General features: G+C 48.4%; 10 non-coding genes across 10 annotated transcripts; all 10 read right to left on the reverse strand.

Annotated features, from left to right (window-relative positions):
- Nucleotides 1-761: 761 nt before the first annotated feature.
- Nucleotides 762-833, reverse strand: TRNAT-UGU (transfer RNA threonine (anticodon UGU)). The gene has a single exon. It is a non-coding gene; the product is annotated as a tRNA-Thr (tRNA).
- Nucleotides 834-3,930: 3,097 nt separating this feature from the next.
- Nucleotides 3,931-4,002, reverse strand: TRNAT-UGU (transfer RNA threonine (anticodon UGU)). Its single transcript has one exon. It is a non-coding gene; the product is annotated as a tRNA-Thr (tRNA).
- Nucleotides 4,003-9,054: 5,052 nt separating this feature from the next.
- Nucleotides 9,055-9,128, reverse strand: TRNAT-UGU (transfer RNA threonine (anticodon UGU)). Its single transcript has one exon. It is a non-coding gene; the product is annotated as a tRNA-Thr (tRNA).
- Nucleotides 9,129-9,209: 81 nt separating this feature from the next.
- On the reverse strand, nucleotides 9,210-9,281 carry TRNAT-UGU (transfer RNA threonine (anticodon UGU)). The gene has a single exon. It is a non-coding gene; the product is annotated as a tRNA-Thr (tRNA).
- A 5,123-nt stretch (nucleotides 9,282-14,404) lies between these two features.
- Nucleotides 14,405-14,476, reverse strand: TRNAT-UGU (transfer RNA threonine (anticodon UGU)). The gene has a single exon. It is a non-coding gene; the product is annotated as a tRNA-Thr (tRNA).
- Nucleotides 14,477-14,560: 84 nt separating this feature from the next.
- Nucleotides 14,561-14,632, reverse strand: TRNAT-UGU (transfer RNA threonine (anticodon UGU)). The gene has a single exon. It is a non-coding gene; the product is annotated as a tRNA-Thr (tRNA).
- An 84-nt stretch (nucleotides 14,633-14,716) lies between these two features.
- TRNAT-UGU (transfer RNA threonine (anticodon UGU)) lies at nucleotides 14,717-14,788 on the reverse strand. The gene has a single exon. It is a non-coding gene; the product is annotated as a tRNA-Thr (tRNA).
- Nucleotides 14,789-14,872: 84 nt separating this feature from the next.
- On the reverse strand, nucleotides 14,873-14,944 carry TRNAT-UGU (transfer RNA threonine (anticodon UGU)). The gene has a single exon. It is a non-coding gene; the product is annotated as a tRNA-Thr (tRNA).
- Nucleotides 14,945-15,028: 84 nt separating this feature from the next.
- TRNAT-UGU (transfer RNA threonine (anticodon UGU)) lies at nucleotides 15,029-15,100 on the reverse strand. Its single transcript has one exon. It is a non-coding gene; the product is annotated as a tRNA-Thr (tRNA).
- Nucleotides 15,101-15,184: 84 nt separating this feature from the next.
- Nucleotides 15,185-15,256, reverse strand: TRNAT-UGU (transfer RNA threonine (anticodon UGU)). Its single transcript has one exon. It is a non-coding gene; the product is annotated as a tRNA-Thr (tRNA).
- Between the last annotated feature and the right edge of the window lie 35 nt (nucleotides 15,257-15,291).

Raw genomic sequence — 15,291 nt, forward strand, 5'->3', positions numbered from 1 at the left:
TCATGAATGTGTCCCGTACCTCGGCAGCGAAGACATAACGGAGGCCTTCCAGGCACAACGACGAGTGCCAACTCACCCCCAACGTTAAGCTGGTGCGGCAAGTCATCCAGTTTAACGCCAAATTTCAATTTCAGCGTGCCCTATGACACGCCATGCACACGCCAGCGCTCTCGGGCTACTTTGGAGACCTTTCCGTACGGTGCGAGCCCGACACGCACGCCCTCATCCGACACGGTGTGAAGCAGCCAATGGAGCTTGAGACGTACGTCCTGGTTCTCCGGGTCAATAACCATGCAGCGGCGTTCTTTGACGCGCAGCTCACCAACACCTGCAATCTTCTTAATGTCATCCGCATACTTCAGCGTGATGGCGCAGACATGGTTGATTCGATACGCCCCCAGGGCGATAACCTCCGAGAGAAGCGATTGCCTAGCCAACGCGTCTCGAAAATCTTCCACCGGTTAGGGTGGGCCCTGGCATCCGCGCGCAAATAACAGTATTTAAACCTAAACGCCCGGTTGGGAGACTTGGAAGAACAACCTGGTAGTCGTTTTCTATTTCCATAGCCCTGTTACCGCGGCCAGAACTGGCCGCTGAAGCCACTGCAACGGAGCCCGTCACCATACGTCCGTCACGCTTGGTGGCCGGAAGCAGACTCCCACTGAGCTATAGCGGCGACTCGAAGTGGCGCAGAAAATGGTTCAGCTATGTAGCGCTTGCATTACACTCAGATAATATAGGTGAATAGAAAAAGTATGCAGTGCCACCAGTAGGGATTGAACTCACGGCCCCTGGTTTACAAGACCCGTGCTCTACCACTGAGCTATAGCGGCGACTCGAAGTGGCGCACAAAATGATTCTCGCAGCTAAAATCTTCATAAAGATCTTGTAATCAATGTTTGTTAGTGATATAGGTCTATAAGATGACACGAATCTGAGTTTGTCTGTTTGATCACTCTTAGGGATTAGTATTGTGTGCGCTTTTCCACAAGATAGGGGCAATAATTTCTTCTCGTACGCGTAATTAAATACATCTGCTAACAATGGGGCCAGTTCTCTTTTGAAACCCTTATATAACCCCGCACAGAATCCATCAGGCCCAGGCGACTTGCCCGAGTTCAAATCGCAGATTGCCTTTTCAACTTCGTTCTCGGTAATGTTGCCTTCTAATCGTTCTTTAGCGTCATCTCCCAGTCTCGGCATCCGCTGAAGAAAATCGGCTTTGAAACTCTCTACACTCGCTGCCTGAAAAGCAAAGAGCGACTGGTAGTACTGAAAGAAGGCGCGTCCTATGCTTTCGTTGTCCTCAACAACAACCCCGTTCATTAAAATCTTATCGACATGGTTTCGCCGTCCATGCGCCTTCTCGAGTCCAAGCGCCCTTTTTGTGGGCGTCTCCCCCGCCGCTAATGCATCTGCTCGTGCTCGCACGATGGCACCTTGATAACGTTCTCTATCGAACTGTTCAAGCTTTTCCTTGACGCTCCGCACATCGTCTTTGTACAGACCAGGCTCGCTGCACTCAAGCGTTATCAGCTGCTCAAGTAGTGTTCGCAAGCCCCTTTCTTTATATTCCCTCTCAAATTTGAGGCAGCTTGACCTTTCTAGGGCTTTCATTTTAACTTTTTGCTTAAAACATTCCCACTTTTCAGCTATTGTTTCAGCTCCATCTCTGCGTATTTCATTAATGGCATCCCGTACTGCCTTTACAAAAGATTCATCATTTAATAACAAGGCATTCATTTTCCACATCTCCCAATTAAGCTCATGTTTGCGTTTCCCTATACCGACATTACATATTACGAGACAATGATCTGAGAACGATACGGGCACTACAGAATAACCGTGGCCTCTTGGAATTGTATCCAGCGAAATGTAGATTCGGTCCAACCGCACATGGCTACTGCCCTGAAAACGTGTAAAAGTCACGCCACGCCCTCCTTCCAGACACTCAAAAACGTGATCGAGTTCATTTTCACTGATTAGTTTTGACAAGACTTCCCTGCTTCTGTCACGCACACCGGCATTATTGGCTCTGTCTCTAGCGCTCAATACACAATTAAAGTCTCCCAACAGCATAACGCGCTTATCGCATCGAACATACTGCGAAAGGTTCGAAAAGAAGCGGGCACGCTCTTCCACTGAATTGGGTGCATATACGCATATGACGCGGAACTGAAACTCGCACAAAACAATATCGCAAAAAACAATCCTTCCAGACTGACAAGAAGAGGTACTTAGAATCTACAGTCCAGGCAGTTTCTAAACAAAAAGAATGCACCCCCCAGCCGTGCCTAACGCATTGCTTACCACCGCAAAATACCTAGTCGTGAAACGGCGCACCATGCTCCCGGTCTCCTCCTCCCCCTCAACCTTAGTTTCCTGGACGGCTAGTATGTCGACATCGTGGTCAGTGACTAACCGTAGGACCTGACTTTGCCTACGACTAGCCGCCAACCCTCTCACGTTTAAAGTGGCAATATTAAGGGATGGTATCTGAGCCATGTTGAGCTATAGAGAAAAGTAGGCCCGGAGCATGGTGCTTACCGTTCACGACTAGCCCTCGGCTAGCCACCTCCGGGACCTCCCGGTTTCCCGGCGTTGCTTGTGGACTGCACATTGTCCGCAGGCTTTCTCTCAGGTGGGACATTCGGCTTCGGTTTCAAGCTCGTCCGCCTCCCAAGAGGTGTCTTTGTCGGCGGCCCTTCGCTGGTGCTGATCGCACCGTCGTTGCGGTCCTTAGTCTTGTCATGGGGGCGCTTGACTGGGGCACCGGGAGTCGCAGTCCGGTCGCCGTCAAGGACGGCCCCGTCCTGCTGCATCGCCGTCGTGCCGTTGTCGAACTGGTCTTCACTACTGTTCCGCGTATACGGGCCCATAGCGGTCGCGACCTGTACCGTCCCACTCGGCTTCAGGGTAGTCTCAGCCACCTTGCTATCTACGGCCGAACTCGTCGTCCCACTGGCTGTCGCTGCCGGGACCGTGTCTAGAGTTCCTTTAGCAGCGTCCTCCGCCTCGGCCACGTCCATGACGTGCTCTGCCGCAACGTCACTAGCTACTGGGCCTGTTACGGTGGCATAAGATCTCACGCAGTCAGCGTCGACGTGGCCGAAACGTCTGCATAGTGAACAACGTGGGACTCTGCACTCACGGCGGACGTGTCCCGTGCCGTGGCAGCGCAGGCACTGCATCGGTCGACCGGGTACGACGACCAAGGCCAACTCGCCGCCGACACGTATCTGATGTGGCAGGTCCTCCACTTTCATGCCGCTTTTCAATTTGAGAATGACGGTCCTGGTGGTTGAGGTCTTCGTTGCCATGCCTTCGACGCGCCACCGCTCCCGGCTCACCTCCGCCACCTTGCCGAAAGACGCGAATGCCGTCCGAACGTCCTCGTCGGCAACGCCGTACAGCAGCCAATGAAGTGTTAGCTTCACCTGCTGATCCTGCGGGTCGACGATGACGCACCGTCTTCCCTTAACTTGAAGTTCCTTAAGGTCCAGAAGCATCTTTGTGGCAGTCGCATCGCTGAGCGTCACTGCCCAGACATGGTTGATCTGGTACGCCCCTATGCATACCACCTCAGGCAGCAGGCCCGTCGGCAGAAGGGCGTCTCGGAAAGCTTCCACCTTATAAGGTCTGGCGCGAACATCACCGTGCAAAAAGACGGTGTTAATAACCACTTGTCCTTTAGGCAGTTGCGGCAAAATAAAGGCATAATTCTTATCGTCGTTTAGCCTGGATCCGAGGCCAGAAGTGGCCGCTGTCGCTGCTCCACTGGAGCCCATGATACTGCTGACCGCTCAGCTCGGCTGCCGGAAGCCGAATCCACTGAGCTATAGCGGCGCCTCGAATTGGCGCACAAAATGATTCAGCTATGTAGTGCTTGAATTACACTCAGATAAAATACGTGAATAAAAAAGTATGCACTGCCACCAGTGAGGATTGAACTCACGGCCCCTGGTTTACAAGACCAGTGCTCTACCACTGAGCTATAGCGGCTTTTTTTTTTATTTCTGGATTTCGTCAATTACACGTCACACAAGAATTCGGAAACTCTGAATTCAACATAAGTGGACACATGTCGATACATACTAAAAACGGGACATTCAGCTCATCCCGTGTAGCTTGGTTAGTAAGGTTTAAGCTCCAATAACTTTTCCATTATGGGCAACCATTCAGGTAGCTCGTTAAGAGCCTTTAACACATCTCTAACATATGAAATATTTTCAGCAAAACATATCTTGGCTGGCTTGGCATCCACATGCTCGTGTCTGAAATCCATTCTTGTTTTCCAGACACTGTGCATCTTAACCAACATTATAACATCATATGGTACGTCCCCTGTTCGCGCAAATGGCAAGAACCGAATTCCGAATGGCGTTAGCGGAAAATCCTTTTTAAGCGTCCTCTGTAGGACGTCCCACAAGAAAATTGAATCGGAGCAATCTAAGAAAATATGTTCAATTGTTTCTGGCTTGTTACATATCATACAATTTACACCCCAAGGCAGATAGATATCTTTTTCTTTTAACCATGGTTTAACAGGGAGCGTGCCACTGTGCAGTAAGAAGAAAAATGTTTTAGTTGGCGCTCTAGTAGGCATTTTTTTAACACGTTTCAGTACATCCCGTTCGGGTCCTAATGCATATTTTGCACGATATAAAGGTACAGGGCATAGCTCATCAACTAAATCCTTATACAGTTGTTTTTTGCTTACTGATGACAAATAATCCCTAGAAAAATGCACTTCAAGAAAACGAGCAGCATAAACAACTTTCAAAAATCCTTTTGCCGCTACATGCGGTGCACAAAAGGAGGATACAATGTACTGTGGTAGTGCATCACGCAGGCGCACTTGCATGACCGTACGTAGAAAGCCTTCACTTTGATCACGCAAGAAAAAATATCGCGAAACAAGTTGCTTAAGAAATAAGTGCGAAAGGCCAAGCCCGCCTTTCTTGACAGAATGAAAGAGATTTATTCTGCCGGTCCTCTCCCAAGTCGATCTCCAGAGAAAGATAGCAAAAATTCTATGGACCTTTTGCACACACGTTCGCGACATGCATAGCACCTGCAGCATATAAAAAATTTTCGCCACGGGAAACACATTGCAAACTGTTGCGCGCGCAAATATCGACAGATCGCATCCGCCCCACTTTGTTGTCTGTGCCCTAACGTGTTCCACTTGATCAGTCCAGTGTTCGGTGTTTTCCTGATAACACCACGATCACGGACGGAGAAGTGGTAAAGGTGATACCTTCAAGCTGTTCTGGCCTAGAATCCCACTCCCCATGCCAAAACCCGAGACACTTTTTCCAACTGATGGCACTTCCAGTGAGTCTACAGAAAGCTCTTGCGTCACTGACTGCCTCTTGTATGCTCTCTTTATTTTCACACAAAATCGCGATGTCGTCTGCATAGGCCAAAACTTTTATTTCATGCGATAAAAACTGATAACCCGTTATTTTTTCATTGCTCAACACTCTTAAACAAAAGGGCTCTAAGTAAATAGCAAACAACAAGGCTGATGCGGGACATCCTTGACGGACGCTAGAACGCACGTCTATATCTTCGCTGAGTTTCCTGTTAATTACGATTTTAGCCTGGCAATGATTGTATGCCATTTTCACACCATCTCTTATTACCGCTCCTACATTTACGTAATCCAGCAATGCAAAAAGTATGTTATGACACACCCTGTCAAATGCTTTCTCCAAATCTAACTGAATAATGGCTATACGGCCACATGACGCATCACAGCACTCTAAAATTGTTCTTGCCGTATGAATATTGCTAAAGATACTTCTTCCTCTTATTCCACATGTTTGGTGTGCACCAACAATATCGGTAATTACCGTTTGAAGTCTTTTTGCAATAACCTTCATATACACTTTGTAATCAACATTTGTTAGACTTATTGGCCTATAATTTTCTACCGACTGCAATCTTTCGGGGTCTTCAGTTTTCGGTATAAGTATAATATGGCTTTTCCTAAAAGACATGGGCATTTGTTTGACGTCATATGCCTCCGTTATGGTACGGTGAAGCATTTCTGAAATTTCTGTTTTGAAAAACTTATAAAAGGCAGTCCCGATGCCATCTGGTCCAGGTGTCTTGCCGTTACTGAGGTCATCAATCGCTTTCTGAATTTCTTCTATTGCTATTGGCCTTTCAAGACCAATTTTAACGTCCTCATCCAGTTTGGGCATAAGTGACAGAAAATGTTTTACAAAAGGATCTTGCACTTCTGCTTCGCTCCCCAACAAGCTCCGATACCGTTCAAGGAAAGCCAGTTCAATAATCTTCTGGTCTGATGAAACCGTGCCACGATAGCGTATTTCTTCTATCTCCTTTTTGGTAGCATACCTCTTTTCTTCAGCTAGCGCGCGTTTGGTGGGTGTTTCTCCCACCAAAATCCATTCCGCACGTGCCCTTACCACGGCGCCTTTATATCTTTCCTCAGCGATGGATTCCATCTGTCTTTTCACTTCTTTAATTTCTTTTCTGAACAATCCGGGTATCGTGCTATCGGCATTTAAAAGATAGTCCAGTGTGGCTTGTAGTTCGTTTTCTTTTTGTTTTTCTTTATATCGTAGGATGCTTGACCTCTCAATTGCGCACATTTTTACTTCGGTTTTAAAATTCTCCCAAACCGCGGTAAAGCTTGTGGTATCATTAAACAGAGCTTCTTTGCACTTTTGGCTCACCAGTTTAACAAACGCTTCGTCTTTCAAAAGGTTTTCATTTAACTTCCAAAGATCCCAATTAAACGCACTTGTTTTTCTTTTATTCCCTACTTGGAACATCACAAGACATTGGTCACTAAAGCTAACGTGTTTCACTATGTAGTTGCTACAAAAGGCCAAGATACATTGCGAAATGTACACGCTATCTAACCTTGCGTGGCTTTGAAGCTGAAAGTGTGTGAACTGCGCATGGTTTCCGCCAAGAAAATCACCAACGTCCACAAGGTCACAGTCCTCTGTTAAAGCTCGAAGCTGCAGCGCACTCTTGTCACGAACTGGATTATTACTAACCGTGTCTTCAGGCATGCAAACGCAATTGAAGTCACCAAGTAACGCGACAATTTTGTCACACTTTAAAAAATTTGCTACGTAATCAAAAAAACATTTTCTGTCAGAACATGTATTAGATGCGCATACACAAATAATTCGCCATTTCTTTCCATGAAAAGAAAAATCACAAAGTGCTAGTCTGCCATCTTGAGAAGTTGTGACACTTTCTTCCATAATACCAATATACCATTTTAAAAACATTACACATCCTCCCGACTTTCCGATGGCATGGCATACACAGACATTAAAATTTGCTTTATAATTATCAACCATGCGGTCAGCCTGCTCCTCGCTCTCAATTTTTGATTCTTGTAACGCTAAGATGTCGATATCATTTTCAATTAACAGACGCTTTAACTGTACTTGTCGCTTTCTTGCCGTTAGCCCTCTTACATTCAGAATACCTATCCGAAGCGCTGACGGTAATTTAAAGGACATTGAATGTGAGGGGTCAAGCCGACCGCAGTGCGATAGATTCATGATTCTGGGACTCAGACTCACAGTCTCACGCCGCTCTGTAAGAGGTGGCCTTGCTGTGTGAAACGAGGCCGAAGCGTGTTCCTTGGCGGCACACATTGCTGACACACAGCGCTGCTCGTCCGACCCAGTTCAACCATCAAGTGTTATTCCGGTCAGCAACCCCGCTAACGCGGGGTCACTGTCGGTGTGGTCCTTTTGTCTGGCGGCACGTTGGGTTTTACTTTAAACGAACTTCTGATGACTGGTGTCTTCAGGACTGGCTCGCCAGTGCAGTGTTCGCCTCGCTTGCCGACGTCTTCATTCCCTTCACGCGGCCTCTTTGAGACAGCTGAAGTGCCGCTTTTGCCTCCGTCTTTGTCGGCGTCTTCCTTGTTAAGTTCTAACTCATGGGTTTCCATGACGGTCGCAGGAACGCTTGTGTTGTCCGAGATTTTATCATCTTCTGCTGTTTCTTGTAGCTCGTTGGCTTTGCTGTCCTGGTTGTCGTCCTTTCCTTCAGCGTTTTCAAAGGAGGGTTGCGTTAATAGCTTGCCGCCAGAGCTTGATGCAACCCCACCTCCGCTGGTTGTTTCCTCCGCATCGACCTGATCCATGAGGTGTTCATTCACAGTGTCATTTCTACCGGACCCTGTTACGTTTGCGTAGCTACGCACACACTGGGTATCGTCATGGCCATAGCGACGGCAGAGCCCGCATCGTGGAACTCGGCACTCGCGCCGTATGTGACCCGTGCCGTGGCGCCGGAGGCAGAGCGGCGGTCTCCCTGGTACATGCACTAGTGCACGGTCTTCGCCGACGCGGAGCTGGTGTGGCGGTTCTTCCACGGTGTAGCCAGCCTTCAGGCGCAGGGATACTAGACGCGTGTGGGAACCCTTGTCTTTATAGCCTGCCACACGCACTTCTCCCTCGATACATCGCTGTTAGCGCCGTAGTGTGCCAGTACAGTTCTCACGTCTTCGTCGGGTGTGGTGTGCAGAAGCCAATACAGCTTTATCCTGACGTCTTGGTTACAGGGTTCTATCACAACACACCGCTGCTTCTTAACACTGAGGGCTGGGGCTGTCAAAATCTTCTGCTTGGCTTTTCCGTCTTTAAATTTTATCGCCCAGACGTGATTCATTTGACGCGCCCCTAGGGCCACAACTTCCGGCATGAGCTGCAGATGGTCTAAAGCATCTCGGAAATGTTCGACACGGTATGGCCTTGTCTTTACATCAGCGTGCAAAAAAACAGTAGTCGTAACGGTCATACATGAAGGCAACTGCGGTAAAATGATCTGGTATTCCTGTGATGTCGTATCGTTCAACCTGATGCCGCGACCCAGCTGGGCCGCTGAATCCGCCCCTGAGGAGCAAAACATTCCGCGTCCGCACCGTACGGTAGCCGGAAGTAGAATCTGAGCTATAGCGGCGACTTGAAGTTGCGCACAAAATGATTCAGCTATGTAGTGCTTGAATTACACTCAGATAAAATATGTTAATTAAAAATTATGCACTGCCACCAGTGAGGATCGAACTCACGACCCCTGGTTTACAAGACCAGTGCTCTACCACTGAGCTAAGCGGCGACTAGAAGTGGCGCACAAAATGATTCAGCTATGTAGTGCTTGAATTACACTCAGATAAAATATGTGAATAAAAAAGTATGCACTGTCACCAGTGAGGATTTAACTCACTGCCCCGGGTTTACAAGACCAGTGCTCTACCACTGAGCTATAGCGGCGACTCGAAGTGGCGCACAAAATGATTCAGGTATGTAGTGTTTGAATTACACTCAGATAAAATATGTGAATAAAAAAGTATGCACTGTCAGCTGTGAGGATTGAACTCACGGCCCCTGGTTTACAAGACCAGTGCTCTACCACTGAGCTATTTTTTTTTATTTATTACCGGTTTTCCGCAGAACGTGCAGTTTCCACATATTACAGTATTACAATTGCAATACAAACAAAAAAAGAAAGAAAAGAGTCACACCGTACAACATAAGCCGTCTGTCCCTATTGGACAGGCGTTGTCAACTTAAAATTCCTTCATGGCTGTCAGAGGTTCTAGCCTCCACAGCCATTCCGGAACACATTGTTGCATTTTCTGTATTTCTATAAATCGTGATATACATTCTCTGAAGTAAACGCGCGCGGGCCTAGCGTCAGGATCACAATAGTACCCTGCCATACGAGCCCGCCATATACAGTGGAGAGCGTTTAACATAATAAAATCATATGGCACCCCGTCATCATCCTTAATTGTCAGATACCTTATACCTTGAGGGTCCACGGGTAGCTCTTTTTTCAGGGTTCGCTTTAGCACGTCCCAGAAAAAAAAGCCCTCCCAACATTCCAAGAAAACGTGATCTATGGTTTCCTGCTTTTTGCAGATCAAGCAATGGGTTCCCCATGGTACGATACATCCTCGCTCTTCCATGAAAGTCTTCACGGAGAGCGTTCCGGTGTGAAGCTTAAAAAAGAATGTTTTTACTCCTGGTGGCACCTCCATGCGTTTTACCCGTTTAAGCACATCAAGTCCTGGCCCTCCACTGTAAATGGCTCTGTATAACGGCACTGGGAAAACAATATCACACACATCTTTATACAATCTTTTCCTGTTCACTTCGCAAAGGTAATCCATTGAAAATCGTACAGAAAGAAATCTTACGCTGTCGACGACTTCCTTAAAGTAGCCACGAAGTGATCCGGTAACGCTTGCCGTACTAACAACATGTGCCGGCAAAGCGCCGCTCAACCTGAGCTGGCATACGGTGCGCAGAAAAGGTTGGCGCACATCGCGAAAAAACAAGAATCGGTTTACAAGTTGTCTAACAAAAAGGTGAACCAAACCCACACCCCCGTCCTTCACTCTTCTAAACAAATTTGTTCTGCTGCACCTTTCCCATGTTGACCCCCAGATGAAAACAGCAAACACTCTGTGCAGCCTTTGCACATTTGCTCTCGAGCAATACAACGCTTGCATGACATAATATAACTTGGTGACAAAAAACATATTACATACTGTCGCCCTCGCAAAAATAGACAGCTTCGCACCCTTCCATCTGTCCGCCTTTTCTTTCATTTCATTGGCTTGGCTCCTCCAATATTCATCGCTACTATTGTAGCTATTGAGAGGAACACCCAGATACCTCGTCGGCGTTTTGACCCAGTTGAGGTTCGCGAAGTTGTCCGGTGCAGACACCCATTTCCCGTGCCACAGGCCTAGGGATTTGCCCCAATTTATTCTACTACCTGTGACATCACAGAAATGTTTCACAACCGATACTGTTTCCGTTACACTTGGTTTGTCTGTGCAACACACTGCAATGTCATCTGCGTACGCGAGCAACTTCACCTCCGTCGCTGCTAATCTGAAACCACGTATTTTTTCATTTCCGTTTATTACTACGCACATTGCTTCTATGTAGATGGCAAATAAAAGCGGACTGAGGGGACAGCCTTGGCGTACTGAACGCATGATGTTAATGGGGGCCCCCAGAGACTTATTGACAATTAGTCTTGTTGTGCAATTCTGGTACGCCAAGGCCACGCCCTCACTGATGATGGAACCGACATTAACATGATCCAAGATGGCAAACAAAATAACGTGAGCGACACAATCGAACGCTTTCTCCAAATCGAGCTGAAGAACTGCAACGCCACCATCGGTGATGTCACAGCATTCGAGCACGCACCGCATCTGATGGATGTTAGAAAAAATGGACCGCCCCTTGATGCCGCACGTTTGGTGGTCTCCGACAATTTCCTTGATGACGCCTTGAAGTCTCGCAGCTAAAATCTTCATAAAGATCTTGTAATCAATGTTTGTTAGCGATATAGGTCTATAGGATGCCACGAATCTGAGTTTGTCTGTCTGATCACGCTTAGGGATTAGTATTGTGTGCGCTTTTCCAAAAGATGGGGGCAATAATTTCTTCTCATACGCTTCATTAAACACATCTGCTAACAATGGGGCCAGTTCTCTTTTGAAAGCCTTATATAACGCCGCACAGATTCCATCAGGCCCAGGCGACTTGCCCGAGTTCAAATCGCCGATTGCCTTTTCAACTTCGTGCTCGGTAATGTTGCCTTCCAATCGTTCTTTAGCGTCATCTGCCAGCCTCGGCATCCGCTGAAGAAAATCGGCTTTGAAACTCTCTACATTCGCTGGCTGAAATGCAAAGAGCGACTGGTAGTACTGAAAGAAGGCGCGTCCTATGCTTTCGTTGTCGTCGACAACAACCCCGTTCATTAAAATCTTATCGACATGGTTTCGCCGTCCGTGCGCCTTCTCGAGTCCAAGCGCCCTTTTCGTGGGCGTCTCCCCCGCCGCTAATGCATCTGCTCGTGCTCGCACGATGGCACCTTGATAGCGTTCTTTATCGAACTGTTCCAGCTTTTCCTTGACGCTCCGCACATCGCCTTTGTACAGACCAGGCTCTCTGCACTCAAGAGTTATCAGCTGCTGAAGGAGTGTTCGCAAACCCTTTTCTTTATATTCCCTCTCAAATTTGAGGCAGCTTGACCTTTCTAAGGCTTTCATTTTAACTTTTTGTTTAAAGCATTCCCACTTTTCAGCTATTGTTTCAGCTGCATCTTCGTGTATTTCATTAATGGCATCCCGTACTGCCTTTACAAAAGATTCATCAGTTAATAACAAGGCATTCATTTTCCACATCTCCCAATTAAAGTCATGTTTTCGTTTCCTTATACCGAGATTACATATTACGAGACAGTGATCTGAGAACGATACGGGCACTACAGAATAGCCATGGCATCTTGGAATTGTATCCAGCGAAATGTAGATTCGGTCCAACCGCGCATGGCTACTGCCCTGAAAACGTGTAAAAGTCACGTCACGCCCCCCTTCCAGACACTCAAAAACGTCACCGAGTTCATTTTCGCTGATTAGTTTTGACAAGACTTCACTGCTTCTGTCACGCACACCGGTATTATTGGCTCTGTCTCTAGCGCTCATTACACAATTGAAGTCTCCTAACAGCATAACGCGCTTATCGCATCGAACATACTGCGAAAGACTCGAAAAGAAACGGGCACGCTCTTCCACTGAATTGGGTGCATATACACATATGATGCGGAACTGAAATTCGCACAAAACAATATCGCAAAAAACAATCCTTCCAGACTGACAAGAAAAGGTACTTTGAATTTCCAGTCCAGGCAGTTTCTTCACAAAAAGAATGCACCCCCCAGCCGTGCCTAACGCATGGCTTACCACCGCAAAATACCTAGTCGTGAAACGGCGCACCATGCTCCCGGTCTCCTCCTCCCCGTCAACCTTAGTTTCCTGGACGGCTAGTACGTCGACATCGTGGTCAGTGACCAACCGTAGGACCTGACTTTGCCTACGACTAGCCGCCAACCCTCTCACGTTTAAAGTGGCAATATTAAGGGACGGTATCTGAGCCATGGTGAGCTAAAGAGAAAAGTAGGCCCGGAGCATGGTGCTTACCGTTCACGACTAGCCCTCGGCTAGCCGCCTCCGGGACCTCCCGGTTTCCCGGCGTTGTTTGCGGCCGGCACTTTGTCCGCAGGCTTTCGCTCAGGTGGGACATTCGGCTTCGGTTTTAAGCTCGTCCGCCTCCCAAGTGGTGTCTTTGTCGGCGGCCCTTCGCTGGTGCTGGTCGCACCGTCGTTGCGGTCCTTAGTCTGGTCATGAGGGCGCTTGACTGGGGCCCCAGGAGTCGAAGTCCGGTCACCGTCAAGGACGGCCCCGTCCTGCTGCATCGCCGTGGTGCCGTTGTCGAGCGGGTCTTCACTCCTGCTCCGCGTAGAAGGGCCCATAGCGGTCGCGACCTGTACCGTCCCACTCGGCTTCAGGGTAGGCTCAGCCACCTTGTTGTCTACGGTCGAACTCGTCGTCCCACTGGCTGTCGCTGTCGAGACCGTGTCTAGAGTTCCTTTGGCAGCGTCCTCCGCCTCGGCCACGTCCATGACGTGCTCTGCCGCAATGTCGCAAGTTACTGGGCCTGTTACGGTGGCATAAGATCTTACGCAGTCAGCGTCGACGTGGCCGAAACGTCTGCATAAGGTACAGCGGGGGACCCTGCACTCACGGCGGACGTGTCCCGTGCCGTGGCAGCGCAGGCACTGCATCGGTCGACCGGGCACGACGACCAAGGCCAACTCTCCGCCGACGCGTATCTGATGTGGCAGGTCCTCTACTTTCATGCCGCTTTTCAATTTGAGAATGACGGTCCTGGTGGTTGAGGTCTTCGTCGCCATGCCTTCGACGCGCCATCGCTCCCGGCTCACCTCCTCCACCTTGCCGAAGGCCGCGAATGCCGTCCGAACGTCCTCGTCGGCAACGCCGTACAGCAGCCAGTGAAGCCGTAGCTTCACCTGCTGATCCTGCGGGTCAACGATGACGCACCGCCGTCCCTTAACTTGAAGTTCCTTAAGGTCCAGCATCCTTCTTGTGGCAGTCGCATCGTTGAAGGTCACTGCCCAGACGTGGTTGATCTGGTACGCCCCTACGCATACCACATCAGGCAGCAGGCCCGTCGGCAAAAGGGCGTCCCTGAAATCTTCCACCTTGTACGGTCTCGCACGTACATCACCGTGCAAAAAGACGGTATTAATCACTACTTGACCTTTAGGCAGTTGCGGCAAAATAAAGGCGTACTCCTTATCATCGTTTAGCCTGGTTCCGCGGCCAGAAGTGGCCGCTGTCGCTGCTCCACTGGAGCCCATGATTCTGCTGACCGCTCAGCTCGGCTGCCGGAAGCAGAATGATCTACCACTGAGCTATAGCGGCGACTCGAAGTGGCGCACAAAATGATTCAGCTATGTAGTGCTTGAATTACACTCAGATAAAATATGTGAATAAAAAAGTATGCACTGTCACCAGTGAGGATTGAACTCACGGCCCCTGCTTTACAAGACCAGTGCTCTACCACTGAGCTATAGCGGCGACTTGAAGTGGCGCACAAAATGATTCAGCTATGTAGTGCTTGAATTACACTCAGATAAAATATGTGAATAAAAAAGTATCCACTGTCACCAGTGAGGATTGAACTCACGGCCCCTGGTTTACAAGACCAGTGCTCTACCACTGAGCTATAGCGGCGACTTGAAGTGGCGCACAAAATGATTCAGCTATGTAGTACTTGAATTACACTCAGATAAAATATGTGAATAAAAAAGTATGCACTGCCACCAGTGAGGATTGAACTCACGGCCCCTGGTTTACAAGACCAGTGCTCTACCACTGAGCTATAGCGGCGACTCGAAGTTGCGCACAAAATGATTCAGCTATGTAGTGCTTGAATTACACTCAGATAAATTATGTGAATAAAAAAGTATGCACTGCCACCAGTGAGGATTGAACTCACGGCCCCTGGTTTACATGACCAGTGCTCTACCACTGAGCTATAGCGGCGACTCGAAGTGGCGCACAAAATGATTCAGCTATGTAGTGCTTGAATTACACTCAGATAAAATATGTGAATAAAAAAGTATGCACTGTCACCAGTGAGGATTGAACTCACGGCCCCTGGTTTACAAGACCAGTGCTCTACCACTGAGCTATAGCGGCGACTCGGAGTGGCGCACAAAATGATTCAGGTATGTAGTGCTTGAATTACACTCAGATAAAATATGTGAATAAAAAAGTATGCACTGTCACCAGTGAGGATTGAACTCACGGCCCCTGGTTTACAAGACCAGTGCTCTACCACTGAGCTATAGCGGCGACTCGAAGTGGCGCACAAAATGATTCAGGTATGT

Source organism: Dermacentor albipictus, chromosome 7, assembly GCF_038994185.2.
Source record: "Dermacentor albipictus isolate Rhodes 1998 colony chromosome 7, USDA_Dalb.pri_finalv2, whole genome shotgun sequence".
Classification (NCBI taxonomy): domain Eukaryota; kingdom Metazoa; phylum Arthropoda; class Arachnida; order Ixodida; family Ixodidae; genus Dermacentor; species Dermacentor albipictus.